Genomic DNA, 18,954 nt, shown 5'->3' on the forward strand with positions numbered 1-18,954 from the left:
GGTGCCCTGGCTCCTATTGTACTGATGCTCAGCTTCTGTTCTTGGACAGCGTACTGGCGTCATGAGCCACCTTCGCAGGGGATAGCCCTTGTCACCCAGCAGCCAACCATCTAGCCAAGCCGGAGCACTGAAGAACCCCGGCACCTGGGAGTGTCTGAGGATGTAGGTGTCGTGGGAGCTGCCTGGGAACCTTGCACAGACTTGTAAAATTTGCATCCTGTGATCGCACACTATCTGCACGTTCATGGAGTGGAAGCCCTTCCTGTTGACAAAGGCACCGGGCTCACCTGCTGGTGCCTTGATGGCCACATGTGTACAGTCTATAGCACCCTGGACACGGGGGAAGCCAGCAATGGCCGCGAAGCCTCTGGTTCACTGTACCTGACTTGCCTGGTCGCAGCGGAAGTGGATGAAGGTCAATACCCGTCTGAACAGAGCATCTGTAACCTGCTTGACACAAGTGTGGACAGCTGATTGGGAGACGCCGCAAAGATCACCCACCGAGCCCTGGAAGGAGCCAGAGGCATAGAAGTGGCGGGCAACTGTGAGCTTCAGAGCCACTGGCATGGGGTGTCCTCCCACACAGTTAGGGGAGATCTCAGGGCCAATCATCTGACAGATATAGTTGACTGTCTCCCTTGAGAGTCGGAGCCTCCTTCAGCACTGCACCTCAGTCTTATTGAGGTAGCTGCTTTGCCGCCTGTATACCCTGGCAGCAGGATAGTGGGGTCGTCTGCAGCCCCTTGCACCTTGGACAACCTCTTGGCCCTGCGCCCCTTGTGCCTGCGCCTGGACACCCAAAGGTGCCTCCCTTGGAGGCTGATTGTCCAGTTCTGGCCTCCTCCTGATTCTATCCCTCCCTTCCTCCTCAGGGGAGCTGCCTCCACTGGAGAGGTCAGAACCCTTAACCCCAGGCTAAATGGAGGCCTCCGGAAAGCTGCAAGACTGAAAAAGAATGCTGTCTGCAGAATGCTTTCACTTGACACAAAAACCTCTTGGACATCGATGAGAACTACTAACAATCACACAGGTATGTTTTAAACACTTTCATCAATTATAATTTCATGAAAAACATGAACAACCCCTCTGAGTCCACAAATCCTGACATTGCAAAAGTTTTCTTAAATAATCTCCTACCCGCCTTCCCATTGGGCCCATGCGCCGACCTGAAGTTCGCATGGGCCCCTCAAATTCATACACAATTGGCAAGTTAAGGGGCTTAATGAGCCCTTCAATTAATGGCGGGTAAACTGATCGCGCCTGCCCACCAAAATATTGCGATGGCGCGCGCTAACATCGGCACGTTCGCACGACGTCAGCACGCGTCACTTTACGCGCTGATGTGCGGGCTACACCATCCACATGTCAGCAGAAAATTCTGGCCTCTGTCTTCTATTAGTTAGCCAATCCTCTATCCATGCTAATATACTACTTCCAACACCGTGGGCTCTTAACTTATTGAGTAGCCTTATGTGCGGTACATACATTATTGAACGCCTTTTGGAAATCCAAATATATCACATCTACTGGTTCCCCTTCATCTTTTTCTATTTAATTTTGTTTTAAATACAATACTTTGGAAAGCAGACAGTGGCATTTTATCTCAACCAATATTGTTCAATAGAAATTGGTGACAATGGAAACACTATTTTAACCATACGCATTCATTTGTTAATTTGACCAGAAATGGCCTAAGTACAACAACAACTTGAATTTGTATAGCACGTTCAACAGAGTAAAATGTCACAAAATGCTTCACAAGAGCATTTAAAAGGCAAAAATTTGACACCAAGCCATGTAAGACAATATTAATTGGGGCAGATGGCCAAAAGCTTGGCCAAAGAGGTAGATTTTTAAGGAGGGTTTTAAAGGAGGCAGCAGAAGGGAATTCCAAGGCTTAGGGCCTTGGCAGCTGAAGGCATGATTACTAATGGTGAAGAAATGAAAATTGGGAATGCATAAGAGCCCGGAATTGGATAAGTGCATATATCTTGGTGTATTTGAGGCTGGACGGGATTACAAAAATAGGGAGGGGCAAAGCTCCCCCCAAAGGGAGGGATTTAAAAACATGGATGAGAATTTTAAAATACACTCACCTCAATACAGGCAAATGTCTTTCGCCTGTTATATTTGAGGCAAAACATAAACCATCATTCAATAATCAAAGGTGTAAAACACTAACAACAATCAAAAAACCTTGAATACTCTGCTCTTCATCACAACAATTTACTAGCAAATTCTCAAAAGGTTAAAGTATGCAAGCATACATTGCGTGAATTAATACTGACACATGTTCAGTGGCAGCCTTCCATCTTGTAGGACAATGGTTTACGCTGTGATGGTCAGCTCTATATTAAGCATCACCTGTCATTGGCTTAACAACGAGTGTATGATATCATATGTGCAACAATAGTGTCTATTACTCATTTTTTATTTACTAATCATGAGTGCAACTAGCTGCATCTGAGTTCCTAATAAGCCGCACACAGCTAACATATTGGACAACACGGATCTAAAATACAGACCCATCATGGCATAGCCTCAAAAAATGGTCAGAGGTTAATGGCAAAGCAGTGGTAATATAATGAATGGTTTATGTGCGATGAAGTTTGGCTCCTTTCCAGACACTCAAAGCCTTGTTGATACAACGCCATGTTGCAAATAGTCATGCAAAGCAATGTACCAGGTTGCTAAAGAAATGGAAACAAGGTGAGGCAATGGAAAGATTGTTGCGCCACTCCTCGTGTATCAGATAAATATAAGTTTGAGTTGTAAATTAACCATTTTAACTAATAAGAAGGAACAAAAACTATATTTCAAAAAGTAGCATCTGCTCCAGACAAAAAGTTGGGCCTTCCTGGGGTAAAAGTTCATTTTATGGTGGCAATGCCCCTTTAATGAAGTAATGGGAATCAACTGGAATTTGGTCATTTACTTCTGTTTGGAGGAAAAGCAATTCTTTTGTTGAGAATTTGAATCAAAATATGTTTGTTGACAGGGAATTTAGCCAGAAAATGTCGGCGAAGTAATTGAAATAGCTGATTGAGGAAAGAAGAGATGTCAGAAAGATATAATACTAAGGTGTATGGAAGCAGGAATGCGTAATGAGCGAAGAGAGATTAAAAGTATTAAGGTACTAAGACATTCTAGGTGAAAGATAATACTAAGAGGGAAACTTTAAACAGAAAACAGTAATATGAATGAGGAGTGGAAAGTCAGAAATCGATGTACAGTGATGTGGTAGGTAAGGAAAATTAAATACTGTGAACATGTGGTTCATGGGTCATAAAAACAAATTAGATTCGATACTGTCTGTTAAACCTAATGGTACTCTAATGGTTCAAAAGCATGTGAAGAAGAGTATACTCATATAATGTGTTAAGAGACAGGTTTAAAGCTAGGAAATGATGTCACCCATCTGTGGAGAGGTCAGAAAGTATGGAGTGCAGAAGTCATCAAACTGCAAAGCAGAGAAGGCACATAGAAGTTATTAACCATCCAAGAAAATACATGAACTGTTTTAAAAAGCTGTAGTTTAATGCTGAATCATGAATAAATGATGGATAACTTTATAACTTGAGACAAATAGCAGTGTTTCATTAAAGCTTATGGACTAACATGTTATCATTAAATATTTTATAAATTTACCTCTGCTCAGAGATGTTTCAGAAAGAATAGACAGAATAGTATGTGAAAATTAGCCTTTTATGACCTCAGCAAGTATAACCTTATAACAATAAAGGAACAAGACTGTAGAAAATAACACAATGGATGTATTCTGGGGAGCCAGGGGAAATTTTGAGGGGAGGAGCTAAGATAGAAATGTGTGTAATTTTCTACATTATAGTATATAATCCATTATATTGTATACATACATTATATTGTAGTTACACTTCTCCAAAATCCATTTGGTGTAATTTACATTGGTTCCACAGTGTTGATGCAAAGTAGTTTAACTTTTTATCAAAGTTGCACTTAATAATGTTGATGAAACTGATATCCACATTCAGGTCCTGACCTCAGTAGTGTCAGCTGTGCCTCAGTTGGTGGACTTCAGGACTTAAGCATAAAAATTAAGACTTACACTCCTATGCAGTTCTGAGGGAGTGCTGCACTGACAGAGGTATGGTCTTTTGGACGAGATATTAAACCAAGATCCCGTTTAGCTAGATGGTGGAGATGTTACTGGACTAGTAATTGAGAGGCCCAGGCTAATCTTCTGGGGGACATGGGTTCAAATCCCACTATGGTAGCTGGTAGAATTTAAATTATTAAATCTGGAATATAAAGCTAGCACCAGTAATGGTGATCATAACAGCTATCACTGATCATTGTAAAAACCCAGCTGGTTCACTAATATTCTTTAGGGAAGGAAATCTGCCATCTTTTCTTGGTCTGCCCTATAAGTGACTCCAGACCCACAGCAATGTGGCTGATTCTTAACTGCCTTCTGAAATGGCCTAGGAAGCCACTCGGATCAAGGGTAATATTTTAAAAATTCATTTTATGAGACGTGGGCTTTGCTGTTTAGGCCTGTATTTATTGCCCATCCCTAATTGCCCTTGAGAGGGTGCTGGTAAGCTGCTGTCTTGAACCGCTGCAGTCCTTGTGCTATAAGTACACCCACAGTGCTGTTAGGATAGGAGTTCCAAGGGTTAGACCCAGTGACAGTAAAGGAATGGCGATATATTTCCAAGTTAGGATAGTGAGTAACTTGGAGGGGATCATCCAGGCAGTGGTGTTCCCATGTATCTGCTGCCCTTGTCATTCTAGATGGTAGCATTCATGGGTTTGGAGGGTGCTGCCTAAGGAGCCTTGGTGAGTTTCTGCAATGCATCTTGTAGATGGTACACACTGCTGCCACTGTTCGTCAGAGGTGGAGGGAGTGAATGTTTGTGGAAGGGGTACCAATCAAGCAGGCCTGGATGGTGTCAAGTTTCTTGACTGTTGTTGGAGCTGCACTTATCCAGGGAAGTGGAGAGTATTCCATCACACTCCTGACTTGTGCCTAGTACAAGCGAACAGGCTTTGGAGAGCCAGGAGGTGAGTTACTCGTTGCAGGATTCCTAGTCTCTGACCTGCTCTTGTAGCCACAGTATTTATGTGGCTAGTCCAGTTCAGTTTCTGGTCAATGGTAACCACCAGGATGATGATAGAGCTGGGCAACAAATGCTGGCCAGCCAGCAACATCCACATCCCATGAAAGAAAAAAAGATTCCTTTGCGCCATTTTGAAGTCAAGCAGGGGAGTTGTGCCTCCTGTCCTGGCCCTCAATCAGTATTACATAAATAGATTATCTGGTCATTATCAATTTGCTGGCTGTGGGAGTTTGCCATATGCAAATTGGCTGCTGCTTTTCCACATGACAACAATGGCAACACTTCGCCAAGCACTTTGAGATGTCCAGTATTGTGAAAAGTACTTTATAAATGCAAGTCTTTCTTTCTTCTTCTTTTCTCACACCAATAAAGGAGAAGCAAATGCAAGATCCTGGAGGAACCCGTCCTGTGCTTCTGAATCCCTTTGAGTTTTTCACCCTGTTTACATTAGCAGCAGTGCATTTGTGGCTGAACCTATATTGGGAATCTATTACCTATCGGTTACATTTTGGAAATCCTGCTACAGTCAACCACCAACACTTACAATGTACAAATTATATGTATATTTCCAATCATCCTGAGGGCCAGTTATTAATCTGCTTACAATGAATAAATAAGATGCTTGGAAATGGTCCAACATGATGGCAAGCTGTCTATGCTGGAAAGTATGCAACCATTTATGCATAGTCGTGATGATATGACTTGTGCATGTGTGATATTAATCTGTAATTTCACTACCTGACAAAACATATACTGAACTGTTTAAAAATGACTTTTTAAAGACAAGAAAAATGACTAAAGATGGCTATCACAAGTCTTCTGACATATGGTATTGCAAATGACCAGTTTCTGGAAAGTTCCAACGTGGAATACAATTCAGGCATTCAATTCTCTGGAATTTTGTACTTGTGCATGTCAAGAACCACTTCAAAGGGATCTACTGAAATGTCCTGGGCATAGTATTTACATTTCTATAAGACTACCTCTCCAGTGGAGACAGAACTTTGCTAGAACAATGATTATATGGAAATACATCTTCCTATCTCATTAAGATGCATGATGACTCAGTCACGGAAACCATCACACCCCCACATGGCCATGAAACAAAAGCAGCTGTTTGTTTCGATATCAGATAAGCAAACAGCTTCTGAAATCAATATGGGGGAGAGAGAGGTTATGTGACTAAATTGGCCATTTTGAAATCTTTTTAATGTAGCATATAAACCGAAAACACGGTTGAGTAGTCTGTGAAAAGCTGCCAGTGGAGCATAAGGAGCTCCCTTCTCTCCTCTCCCAAGTTATGGTCCTATCTCTCACAGTTTAAAAAACCCAGCACAGAGATAGTGAATTTTCCATTGAAAGGAACTTTAGCTGCAAACTCAGTGACTTTTGAAAAAGACGGGTTACATTTTAAAATAAATTTTCTCTGGCAATTGCAGTTTTATATGAGCTTCAACTCCACTCCTGGAACTTCAATATCACTGTGAAGAATATGCTGCAGCCAAGGACTCAAACAGTGAACTCTCCATTTCCCTAACTTTCAACATTGAACTTTAATTTGGTTAAGAAAGTAACTACCTACAGTATAACTTGTAAATTTTGCGTGATTTTGTGTGTGTGTGTGTGTGTGTGTGTGTGTGTGTGAGAATATGGGTCATGAAAGTTCAAGAAGCGCATGTTACTTTTAAATATTTTACTATCTTTACCTGGGTGGGTTTTTAACTCAATCAAAACTAATTCCTTCATATTTTAAATATCAAGAAAGCCTGTCAGACTTTTTTCTTTGCAACCAGTATGTAAATGGTTAGACACAGTTAATGGGTAAAATTCCTTCATCCTTCTAAATCCTTCTCTGTTCACAACAAACCCTGTTACAGTCAGACTTGGGGTGATAAGATGGTTGAGTCATATTTGTACCCCTCCTCACATATTTCTATTACCAGAGAAACCTCCATCTCACGAGGAATGAAACACAAATTTCAATGAGCGTTTCATTACAGATGTTCAAGTGTTAAAAGAATTAAAAATAACACATGTACACCATTCACACTCTTAATCTAATTGCATCCATTCTGCTCTACTGTGGTTTGATATCCAGATGCCCTTAAACTGTGTTAGACTCTAGATAACATGTTTCTACATTGCTTTTCTTTTTCAGGTGGTTGGTTACAAACAAAACCTGTCATTATTTTAAAAAATTAGGCTTGCATTGGGGTTCTGAAGTTGCTTTCTTTTTGGTGTAAGGCATGACAGCTAATTTTGTCAGTGATCCTGTGCCTGTTCTCTGCAGTAATTTTGGATTAAGTATCGTCAAAGGGGTTTGTTTTTTTTGCTTGGCTATTAGCTCCCAGATTGCTGGTAACAGCCACACTATAACTATCACTGGAGAAAAAGTACTTGGGAAACTAATAGGGCTAAAGGCCAATAAGTCATCTGGACCTGACGGGTTGCATTCTAGGATATTAAAGGAAATAACTGCAGAGATAGTGGATGCATTGGTAGTAATCTTCCAAGAATCCTTAGATTCTGGAGAAGTCCCAGAGGATTGGAAATCTAACAATGTAACACCCTAATTCAAAAAGGGAGGGAGACAAAAAACAGGTAACTATAGGTCAGTTAGCTTAACATCTGTCATTGGGAAAATGTTAGAGTCTATTATAAAGAATATAATCGCAGAGCTTTTAGAAACACATAATATAATCAAACAGAGTCAATATGGCTTCATGAAGAGAAAACCACACCTGACAAATTTATTAGAGTTCTTTGAGGAGGTAAAATGCAGGATAGATAAAGGGGAACCAGTAGATGTAATATATTTGGATTTCCAAAAGACATTCTATAAAGTACCACACGTAAGGCTGCTTAATAAGATAAGAGCCCATGGTGTTGGGGTAGTTTATTAGTATGGATAGAGGACTGGCTAACTAATAGAAGACAGGGGGCTGAATTTTGCCTTTGATGGGCAGGCGGGCCCGACTGACTCGGCAGCGGGCGGGCAACTGATCACCGCCATTGAAATGGGACGCGCAGCCATTTTGCATGGGCAGGTCAATTAAAGCCCGACCAGCGTGATGCCCGGCAGGAAGCGCTATGCGCTTCCTGTGCGGGCGGGGCAGTTTCCCCAAATGCGAGAGTGCGCTCTTTCGCGCATATGCTCAAAAGAACGTACACCTCCCTGAGGCTAAGTGCTGCCTCAGGGAGATCGCTGAAAGGTTTTCAAACTTTAAAAATAGAAAAATAAAAAAATCATTAACATGTCCCCCTCATGTGACAATGTCACACGAGATGAGGCATGTTAATAAATTACACAAAAACTTTAATAAACTTTTTTAAAACTGACATGAAACCTCAGCCCGCCAGGGCTCCTGGCCTTAAGGTTGGATGGGCAGGTCCTTAAATTGTTTTAATTAACCTGTCAATGGCCTCAATTGACAGCTGATTGTGCTGTGCCCTCGCCTTCCTGGAGATTTAAATGGGGTGGGATGACATAGGGGATTCCCCCCGACATCATCCTGTGTCATTTTTGCATCGGCGAGCAGGCCCTGCCCCCTTCTTGCTGACGGAAAAATTCAGCCCAGAGAGTTGGGAAATTGGGGGCATTTTCAGGATGGCAACCTTTAACTAGTGGAGTTCCACAGGGATCAGTGCAGGGCCACAATTATTTACCATATATCAATGACTTGGATGAGGGAAATGAATGTACTATCATCAGGTTTGTAGAAGACACAATAATAGGTGGGAAGGCAAGTGGTGAGGATGACACAAGGAGTCTTCAGAGGGACATAGACAGGTTAAGTGAGTGGGCAAAAATGTGGCAGATGGAATATAATGTAGGAAAGTGTGAGGTTATGCACTTTGGCAAGAAGAATAGAGGAGCTGAATATTATTTAAATGCAGAAAGATTGCAAAAAAACTGCAGAACAGAGGGATTTGGAGGTCCTCGTGCATGAATCACAAAAAGCTAGCATACAATCTCAGCAGGTAATAGGAAAGGCAAATGGAATGTTGGCCTTTATTTCAAAGGGAATGGAGTGTACAAATAGGGAAGTCTTGCTAAACAAGTTAAGGCACTAGTTAGACCACACCCAGAATAGTATGAACAGTTTTGGTCCCCTTATCTAAGGAAAGATGTACAGGCATTGGAAGCAGTACTGAGAGAGTTCACTAGTTTGATCCCATGTATGGAGGGATTTTCTTATGAGGAGAGGTTGAGTAGGTTGGGCCTGTACACATTGGAGTTTAGAAGAATGAAAGGCAATCTTATTGAAACATATAAGATTCTTAGGGGGCTTGACAGGGTAGATGCTGAGAGGTTGTTTCACCTTGTGGGAGAGTCTAGGACCAGGAGGCATAATCTTAGAGTGAGGGGTCGCCCACTTAAAACAGAGATGAGGAGGAATTTCTTCTCTCAGAGGGTAGTCAATCTGCGGAATTCTTTATCCACAGAGGGCTGTAGAGGCTGGGTCATTAAGTATATTCAAGGCTGAGTTAAACAGATTTTTAATCAGTAAGTGGAGTTGAGGATTATCAGATCAGCCATGATCTCATTGAATGATGGAGCAGACTCGATGGGCCGATTGGCCTACTTCTGCTCCTACGACTTATGGTCTTATTCTTGGTTACCTATAGGAGTAGGTTCTCTTCTCTTCCTCTTTTGTTTTTGGGAAAGGGCAACTTCTATCCTGTTCCATACTGGCCTAAAGTGTATGTTCAGCTCCTACTGTGCTCTCCTGTGGCTCTTCAACTGAGTGGGCACCACCCTCTCTCTTTCTTGGTCTAGTTGGGAACTTCCCTGGTCCTCATTTAAATCTGCTACGAAGATGTTTGCTAAACAGATTACTGGCTATCTCCCTTTTTAACCTTTATAGATTCCTCATGGACCTCTTTTACTTATACTGCCTGCCTTCAGCCCTTATAACTTCCTCAGTTTCTATTTTGACCCCAATGTTCTAGAAAGGCATTGCTGACAAATGTGGACATTTTTGTTGGTACTGTAGCACTGTACACAAGAAAGCCTGAACTGGACTTTTGAAATTTCTGTCTAGGGTTTTATTTAGTTCCCACTATCAATTACTCTTGTAGTCTGTGGATTCAAATAGCTCTCGTTGTCTGTGAATTCAATCCTGAACATTAGCACCCAAATTACTGTTGTGGCCACATGAGGAGGGGCACAAATAAGACTCCCCTATCTTCCACCTTGTGTCTGACCATAACAGGGTTTGTTACGAACTTAGAAGGATCTAGAAGGATGAAGGAATTTTACTCAATGGCTGTCTAACCATTAACATACTGATCGCAAAGAAACAAGTCTGACAGATTTTCTTGAGGTTCAAAACATGAAGGGATTAGTTTTGATTGAGTTAAAATCCCATCAAGTTGAAGTCAGCTTCTTGAACTTTCGTGACCCACATTCACAAACACACGAGCATGGAAAATTTACAAGCTATACTGTAGGTAGTTACTTTCTTAACCAAATTAAAGTTCAACACTGCAAGGTAAAGAAACGGGGAGTTCACTGTATATGAGTCCTTGGCTGCAGCAGATTTTTCACAGTTGTCCTGAAGTTCCAGGAGTGGAGTTGAAGCCCATGTAAAACTGCAATTGCCAAAGACGATTTATTTTTAAAACATAATCCATCTTTTCCAAAAAGCCAATGAGTTTTGCACCTGAGGTTCCTTTTGATGGGAAATTCACGATCTCCGTGCTGGATTTTTTAAACAGTAAGAGATAGGGTCTTACCTTGGGAGAAGGGAGCAGGGAGATCGTATTACTCCATTGGTAGTTTTCCCAGGCTACTCAAACCTGTTTGCAGCTTGCATGTTGTATTAAAAAGATTTCAAAATGGTTACTTCAGTCACATGACCTCTCTCTCCCAGTAATGATTTCAGAAGCTGTCTGTTTATCTGTTTAGCTGATGTCTGAACCAACAGTTGCTTTTGTTTCATGGCTGGGTGGGGGTCGGGGGTGTGGCGCGGGATGTGGTGTGGTGAGGCAGGGAGAGGTGGTGGTGAGTAGATGTCCCAGTCGTTATCCATCTTGATAATCCATCTTGAAGAGATAGGATGACATATCTCCATATAACCATTGTTCTAGCAGACTTTCAGTCTCTGTTGTAAAGGTAGCCTTATAGAAATGTAAATGCTATGCCCAGGACATTTCAGTAGATCCTTTTGAAGTGGTTCTTGACATCCTCAGGTGTAAAATTCCAGGGAATTGCATTTCTGAATTGTATTTTACATTGGAACTTTCCAGAGATTGGCCATTTGCAATACCAGATGTGAGAAGACTTCTGATAGCCATCTTTAGTCAGTGATTTTTCTTGTCTTTAAAAATTTCTTTTTAAACAGTTCAGTATATGCTTGGTCAGCTGATGAAATTACAGATTAATATGCACAAGTCACTTCATCGTGAGAAAACAAGTACAATAATGCCTTTGAGTTAACTGATAAGTAAACTATTATTCTCAAAGGAACAAAAACCACTTTAAATAAACATTCTCATTTCACATTTAGTGATATATTTTCCGATGAATCTTTAAAACCTGAAAAAAAGTCACATGCAGACTTACACAGAAATAAGTGTGGCCATTTGCTGTATTTGAGGGCTGTCCGTATGGAAATTACACATCCTGTGAAAAATCAATGCTTTTTAAATGATTATTTTATTCTGACATAATATAAAATGCCTTAAGTGAACTAGGATATATGCTGCATTGATGTAGATGGTACCACAACTCACAAGTGGAAAAGTGATATGTGAGTTATGTGGGTCATAGACAAGGTGTAATATAAATGTTATCTCAAACGTATTCATACTTTGTATCCTGTTAATCTGAGAAATATTCATCAACTATATGTGATCAATCAATGTATATTTAAAATATTTACTTTTGTGTGCTTCAAAGGAAGGAAGTTGGCAGTTAATGTAATGTTGGAATGTAATGCATTTTTCAGAAGAATGCAGTTAACATGAAAGAGGTATTCATGTAGGCAATGTGGTAGTGTATTATATTCCAAGACATTTCCCATTGTGTTTAAGAACACTGGTCTAAAACCATTAATAATCCTAGCCCTATTTGTTCACTCAGGGAGGTCTTGAGGCACAGTGGGTAGTGTCCCTGTCTCTGAGCCAGAAGTTCTAAGTTCAAGTCCCACTCCAGGACTTGATGGCCAAGGATGGTGCATTCTTAATGCAGCCAAACAGGTTGAGTATCAACTTGTAAATCCTTCCAACATATACCAATGGCAGATGGTAAAAGCGGGAGAGTTTCCTGGTCAGCCATGTAATGGAAAGAAAATTGGAGCCCCTACCATCACTGATCATAGCTCTGGACTACAAAGTGCATGTTGCCACAGCAACTTGGCTCCCTTTTAGTGGAGTGGTTATGTGTGGGTGCAGTTGGCTAGATGGCTGGTGTGGATCAGATTGGTGTCAAAAGCATGGGGTTTGATTTCCAGCTGGGGTGGATTCAGGATCTGGCTTCTTGCCCAGCCCATGGTGGAGGTCATGCTGTGGGTTGAACCTTACTTCAGGCAGGGAACTGAAGAACAATTCTTTCACTTAAAACTAAACTCACAACCTTTTACAACTCTTACAAAACCACTATTATGTGCGTTAAAAGGACATCATAACATGAAATGATTTATTTTAAGAAAGTAACTTGCATTTATATAGCACTTTTCATGACCAATGGATATCTCAAAGCACTTTACAGCCAATGAAGTACTTTTGAAGTATAGTCACTGTTGATAATGTAGAAAATATAAACTAAATTGTGCACAGCCATTTCCTAAAAACAGCAATTTGATAATATCCAGAAAAGCTGTTTCTGTGATGTTGATTGAGGGATAAATATTGACCAAGGCACTTGGAATAATTTGTCCGCTTTCTTTGAAATAGTACCATGAGATCTTTTATCCACCTGAGAGGTTAAACATCTCATTGAAAGACAGAAACTCTGACAATGAAGCATTCCTTAAATGTTGCACTGGAGTAACAGCCTTGATCTTTGTGCTCAAGTCCTGGAGTGGGACTGGAACCCAGAACCTCTTCACTCAGAGCAAGAAACTGAGCCTTGGCTGACACACAAGGAATGTTATGTGAGGAAAATGGATTCCTGAAAGTGAGTTATAGGCTGTCCTTGAACTGAGGGGATTCAATATGCAGTCAAGCTTCAGAACAAAGTTCAAGCATTAGTTTCATCTAAGCACCAAAATCAGATTACAGCCCGAAATTTATTCAAAGTTCTGTCTTATTCTTGGCTGACACTGTATGCTTCCAGCCTTGATATATGATGAAGTTCTTTAAAGGGTTTTCGTGCTATCTGCTGCTGATAAAGGAGAGGCTTGGTAAGACATCAACTGTAATGAAAACCCATCAGACAAACATGATGAGCATTGGACCAATCACAGAAACTGCAAAATGAGAATGAGCACCTCAGAACACTTATCAAGAAGAAGTGAAGTAAGATAAACATGAGAATATGTAAATGAATCACAAAATGCTTTGTGGAAAAGTAATAAACCTGTCTAAAAGTTCTGTACTAGTAAATCACAGCCCAGAGTGACCTTGGAGGCAGTGAGAACAATCAATGTTGCTGATGTCAGTTGGGTTGTGAATATTGGTGTTGAGGAATAATTAGCCTGCGTGTATGTTTATAATGGAAATTTCAAGATCTTAGTTATAGGATAATACATGCCTCTGTGAAGCATCTTGGGATACTTTTCTCAGTATATAATTGCAAGTTGTTATTGTTTTCATAGCAGGCAATTTAGATGTTTATTCTACTCAATAGAAATGTTAAAAGGAAAATGAATGACTATCAGCTTTCTTTTGCTACATTGTTTTATACTCTGGAAATTGGTGTATAAATTGGAAGAGCCATCTCACAAACTAGTCAGGCAACCTGACATTGTCGTACTAACAGAATGACATCCAACAGCCAATATCACTTGTTCCTCCCTCGCCAACCCCAGGCATATCCTGTCCCACCAATAGGAAGGAGCCACCAGAGATAAGGGCACTGTAGTGTACCATCAGATGGACTTGGCCCTGAGAACACTCAGCATTGACTCCTGATGTCACAAAGTCTTATGGCTTTAGATCAAGCAGGAACAAAGAATCCTCCTGCTGATTACCACCTACCAGGCACTCAGCTGATGAATCATTCCTCCTGTATGTTAAGCATCACTTGGAGGATTCTCGGAGGGAAGCACAGAATGTATCTTGGTGGGGTCTTCAATATTCACCATGTAGAACAGTGGTGCTACCACCTCCCCTCTTTCTAAGGTATTGAAACCTAGTTTGATACTATATCATTGGGTACCAGTTGTCCTCTATTGCCTTATTCAAAATACAAATTTTTCATGTGTAAACCTCAGCAATAGTTACCAACAGGCTTTCAACTTCAGACCACATTACAACTAAGCACCTGGGGTGCAAGTATTTGTTGTGCTCATTCGATAGAAGACCAAAGTAATATGACCTCCAATAATGGAAATAATTCATGCAAACTAAAATTTTTCATCAATAAGACAGAGTTTGTACCATAAAGGGCTCAAAGAAATAAATCTCCAGGGGCAGACAATATCTATCTCAACATAACAAGAGAAACTCTGAATAAATATTGTTACGTGCTACAAGGCATGAGAGAGTCACTGAATGTTTATGTCTGACCAGGTTGGGAACAATCTAAAATAGTATCCATATTCAAGAAAAGGGACAAATTTAACCTGAGTTAAATCCATCAGTCTAATGTCAATATGTGGTCAAATATTAAAATCGATCAGGGACAGACTAAACTTCTCACATCAGAATAATCTACCAAATACTAATCAAGCTGAGTTTAGAAGGGGTAAGAAACTGCCAGACCCTTTGAGAACTGAAATTGCGACAGCACGATATGAAAATGTGTTATATGGAATATTAATTTGTAATTTCATCAGATGGATTTTTTTTACATATATAGATATAGAGCCTTTTTTAAGAAAAATACTTTTGTTAAACAAATGGCAGTCTTGAAGTAGCTGCTCATTCACACCTGTGAAGTCACGGTCCATTCCATGGAGACGCAAAGTCTAGGGAGGCCCCAAAAGAGGTACTGGCACTCCTGGAGGTGTGAACAGTTCCCTTCTGTCTCTCCAAGATGGAGGATAGAACATTCAGGAGTTAATGGCCGGGATATTAAAGAATTAATCAGCTTGGCTATGAAATAGTGGCTAAAGGGAAGCTATGCAAGACATGAGCTCGTCCTCTATATTCTTTGGAATATACAACTGACATGGAGAGAGGTCATGTGTTGCAACCTTTTGTGTGGGTGCTGGAATTGGGGTCAAAACAGAAAACACACAGGCTGCCACATGTAACATGCATCTCCCTCTCTACAACATATCATCTAAGTCTGCACTCTGTTTTGCTGAGAAAAGTGTCTACATTCCTGCAGCAAACAGACACTTTACTAAAAAGCTATTGGATTTTCTACAACAGTGTTTCCTGGAGAAAAGGGGATCTACCATCCATGACTGTGAAGAACCATCCAGACACAACCAATGAATTTTTATTGACTCAACTTGCATGTTTGCGGTTTGAATTTGTGTTTGTGCGTGTTAGTGGGAAGTAGAACATATTTGTACACTTTAGACATTTATGATACTTTTACCTTGGTGTGTTTTAGTGCAATAAAACTAACCCCTTATGTGTTTAACTCAAAAATACCTGTCTAGCGTATTTCTTACAAGACCGCAATGAGTCAAATACACACAGAATTGGCAATATCACACCTTTTAAATACAAAGCCTCTTAGAACCAACTGGGAAGTGGAAAAAGAGGAGTCAGTTCACCCCTCCTCACTAGGTCACAGCAAGAACAACAGAAAACCATATTATGTGGTATATTCGTCCACCAAAAGGTCCTTGGTCTTGAAATGTTGAGACTGAAATTAAAAACAGTGGAAATTCAAGATCAAACGTAGACGTGGAGAAGGAAGTGGGGGCTAAAGGAAACAAAGTTGCAGATATTTGTTGGCAAAGTGATGTTAAATAAGTTCAAGTGGAGGTACTAAGTGCAGTGGGGATTGCTGCTGGGACGCCTACATTTATATTAACAAGATGGTGTAGAAAACTGAATTCAAATTGGTCAAATTCAGAGATAAAACTAAACTTGGGGTAAAAAACAAGAAGTTAAAGAAAAAAATGCAGTTATATTGTGCTCAACACTTCCTCAGGATGTTCCAAAATGCTTTGTAGCCAATAAAATTACTTAAATATCTAGTTCTACTGTGTTCTTTATAGGCAAACATGCCAATTTATACACAGCAAGGTAAAGCAAAGATAAATGAAAAATGTTAGCCCCTTTTCGTAATATTCATTGAATGATAAACATTGTCCAAGACACCAGGAAAACTTCCTGCTTTTCAAATAGGGCCTTAAGATCTTCTACATTAACCTGGGCAAGCTCAAGGGACCTTGGTTTATCCTTTCATTTTGAATTTCCTTAGTACTGCACTATCGTCTTAGATAGAACCTCAACCCCCAACTTTCTGATGAAGGCAAATGTGCAACCACCAGGACAAATCGATGGAAAAGATGTCCAACCTGATGTTAGATGAAAGTAGTACAGGCAAGTTCAAGAAAGTACATATTGGAAAGAAAAATTGTGTCACACTATATTAAGAATGATGTAGGAATAGCTAAAGATTAAGTGAAAAGGGTTCTAGGTGATAGTAGACTTGGGACTTTTCATACCTCAAACAGTAACAATAGACAAAAAGTGAACTGAGATAGGGAATTCTCAAGATAAATATTGACATAACAATATTATTCAAATTATGTTAACAGGAAATGTGTGCACACAAAAGATTTTTGATATAATCTTTGAAATAGTAAACAAGGAACTTAAACAGCAATGCAAGAAACTTTTCCTGTGTGATTATTTTTCATTTAATAAAGCAGCCATTGCCATCCATGCATTTTCTGGTATTGCAAAAGTAAACCACATACAGTAAATCACCAACTCCAAAGTGCAAGCTTGGCACATTTAAATGCAGGTACTGTTTGAATACTGTGTTTACTGAAAATGATGTTTAATTATGACCCCTCCTACCTGTTTCCCTCAGCAGTCTACTCCCAGCTGAAAGTAAATGAGACATACTAAACATAACTTTTAAGCAAAAGGATTACAGTTGACTCCAGTTAAGTGGGTATTTTAATTAAATGAATGTAAATTGAATGTACTCCATCCACAGCAGTCCTGGACAAGTAGCTACATCTCTTAAAACCCTGTCACAGATGAGAGAATTTTCCTCAATTCAACATTGGAAAAACTATAGCAATTTTATGTGTCTCCTGCATGTTAGCCCTCAACTTCATCCATGGCAGCTTTCTCAGAATATGTCTGATGGGTATACAAGCTCTATGATCTATTTGAGCCCTAGATAAAATCCACATACCATATTCTCACTACTACCAGTGCCCTTACATCACTTACACTGCTGCTGAAATGCATATCCATGTTGATTAACTTGAAGATCCAACTATCTTAACAGTTTACTTATTAGCTGAGTCCAACATTGATCATGAGGAGCTCATGGAATTCTTTGCCACTAATGCTGAGAACATCTGATCAGAGGTCTGTCATGTCCCTCCCTTCCATTAGCTCACCAGATCAAACTTCCACTAAAGTTAACCCCTGCTTGAAGCCTGAACTTGCATCTTTCCCTAGTTCTTCTCCTGTCTCTCCCTTTATATCCTCTCCAAGCTCATCTTGTCCATGAGATCCAGCATCTGCTCCATGAACCCTATTCCCATTAAACTGTTGTCTACTCAACTTCACTTCCTTGACCCCATATTATTGATGTTGTTAACGGTTCTCTCTCTTTAGGAGCTTTCTTTCTCGCCTTTAAATCTGCTATCATCACCCCTCCTCAAAAAAAATGACCCTTGATCCCTCCATCCTTGCAAACCACCTCCAACCTCCTTTATCTCTCCAAAGTCGTTGAATGTGTTGTCGCCTCCCAAATCTATACCTATAGTTCATAGAACTCCATGTTGAATCCTTCCAATCAGGTTTCTGCCCTTGCCACACACTGAAATGGCTCTTACTTTAATCACAAATGACAAAGATAAACTATCCTTCCTCATCCGTCTGAATTGTCTACAGCTTTTGACATGGTTGACCACACCATCCTCCTCCAATGCCTCTCCACTTCTTCCAGCTAGGTGAGATTGTATATGCCTGGTTGTGATCTTATTTATCTAATAGTAGCTAGATTATTACTTGTAATGGTTTCTCTTCCGACTCCCTTGGTGTACAACTATGATCTATCCTTGTCTCCTCCTCCTATCCATATACTGCCTCTTGGTAACATAATCCGAAAGCAGAATATTAGTTTTCACATGTAAACTGACAACATCCAGTTCTACCGTATTACCACCTATCTCAACTCTCACTGTTGTTAAATTACCAAACTGCTCGTCCGATATCCAGTACTGGATCAAGCAGAAATTTCATTCAATTAAATATTGGGAAAGACTTGCCATTCTCTTCACTCCCCAGTCTGAACTCCATTCTCTAGCTACCAACTCCATCACTCTGACAACAATCTGAGACTAAACCAGGTTGTTCATAACCTTGATGTCGTACTTGATCCCAAGATGAGCTTCTGGCTATATATCCCCGCCATCACTAAGACCGCTTTTGTAACATTGACTTCGATCCTGCCTCAGCTCATCTGTTAGAATTGACTATTCTGATGCACATCTGGCTGGGGTCCCAAAACTCTGCCACTCCTTCTTACTGGCACCAAGTCCCGTGCTTCCTTACCTGCAGGTCAAGCAACACCTCTGTTTTACAATTCCCA

This window comes from Carcharodon carcharias, chromosome 9 (genome assembly GCF_017639515.1).
Source record: "Carcharodon carcharias isolate sCarCar2 chromosome 9, sCarCar2.pri, whole genome shotgun sequence".
Taxonomy (NCBI): domain Eukaryota; kingdom Metazoa; phylum Chordata; class Chondrichthyes; order Lamniformes; family Lamnidae; genus Carcharodon; species Carcharodon carcharias.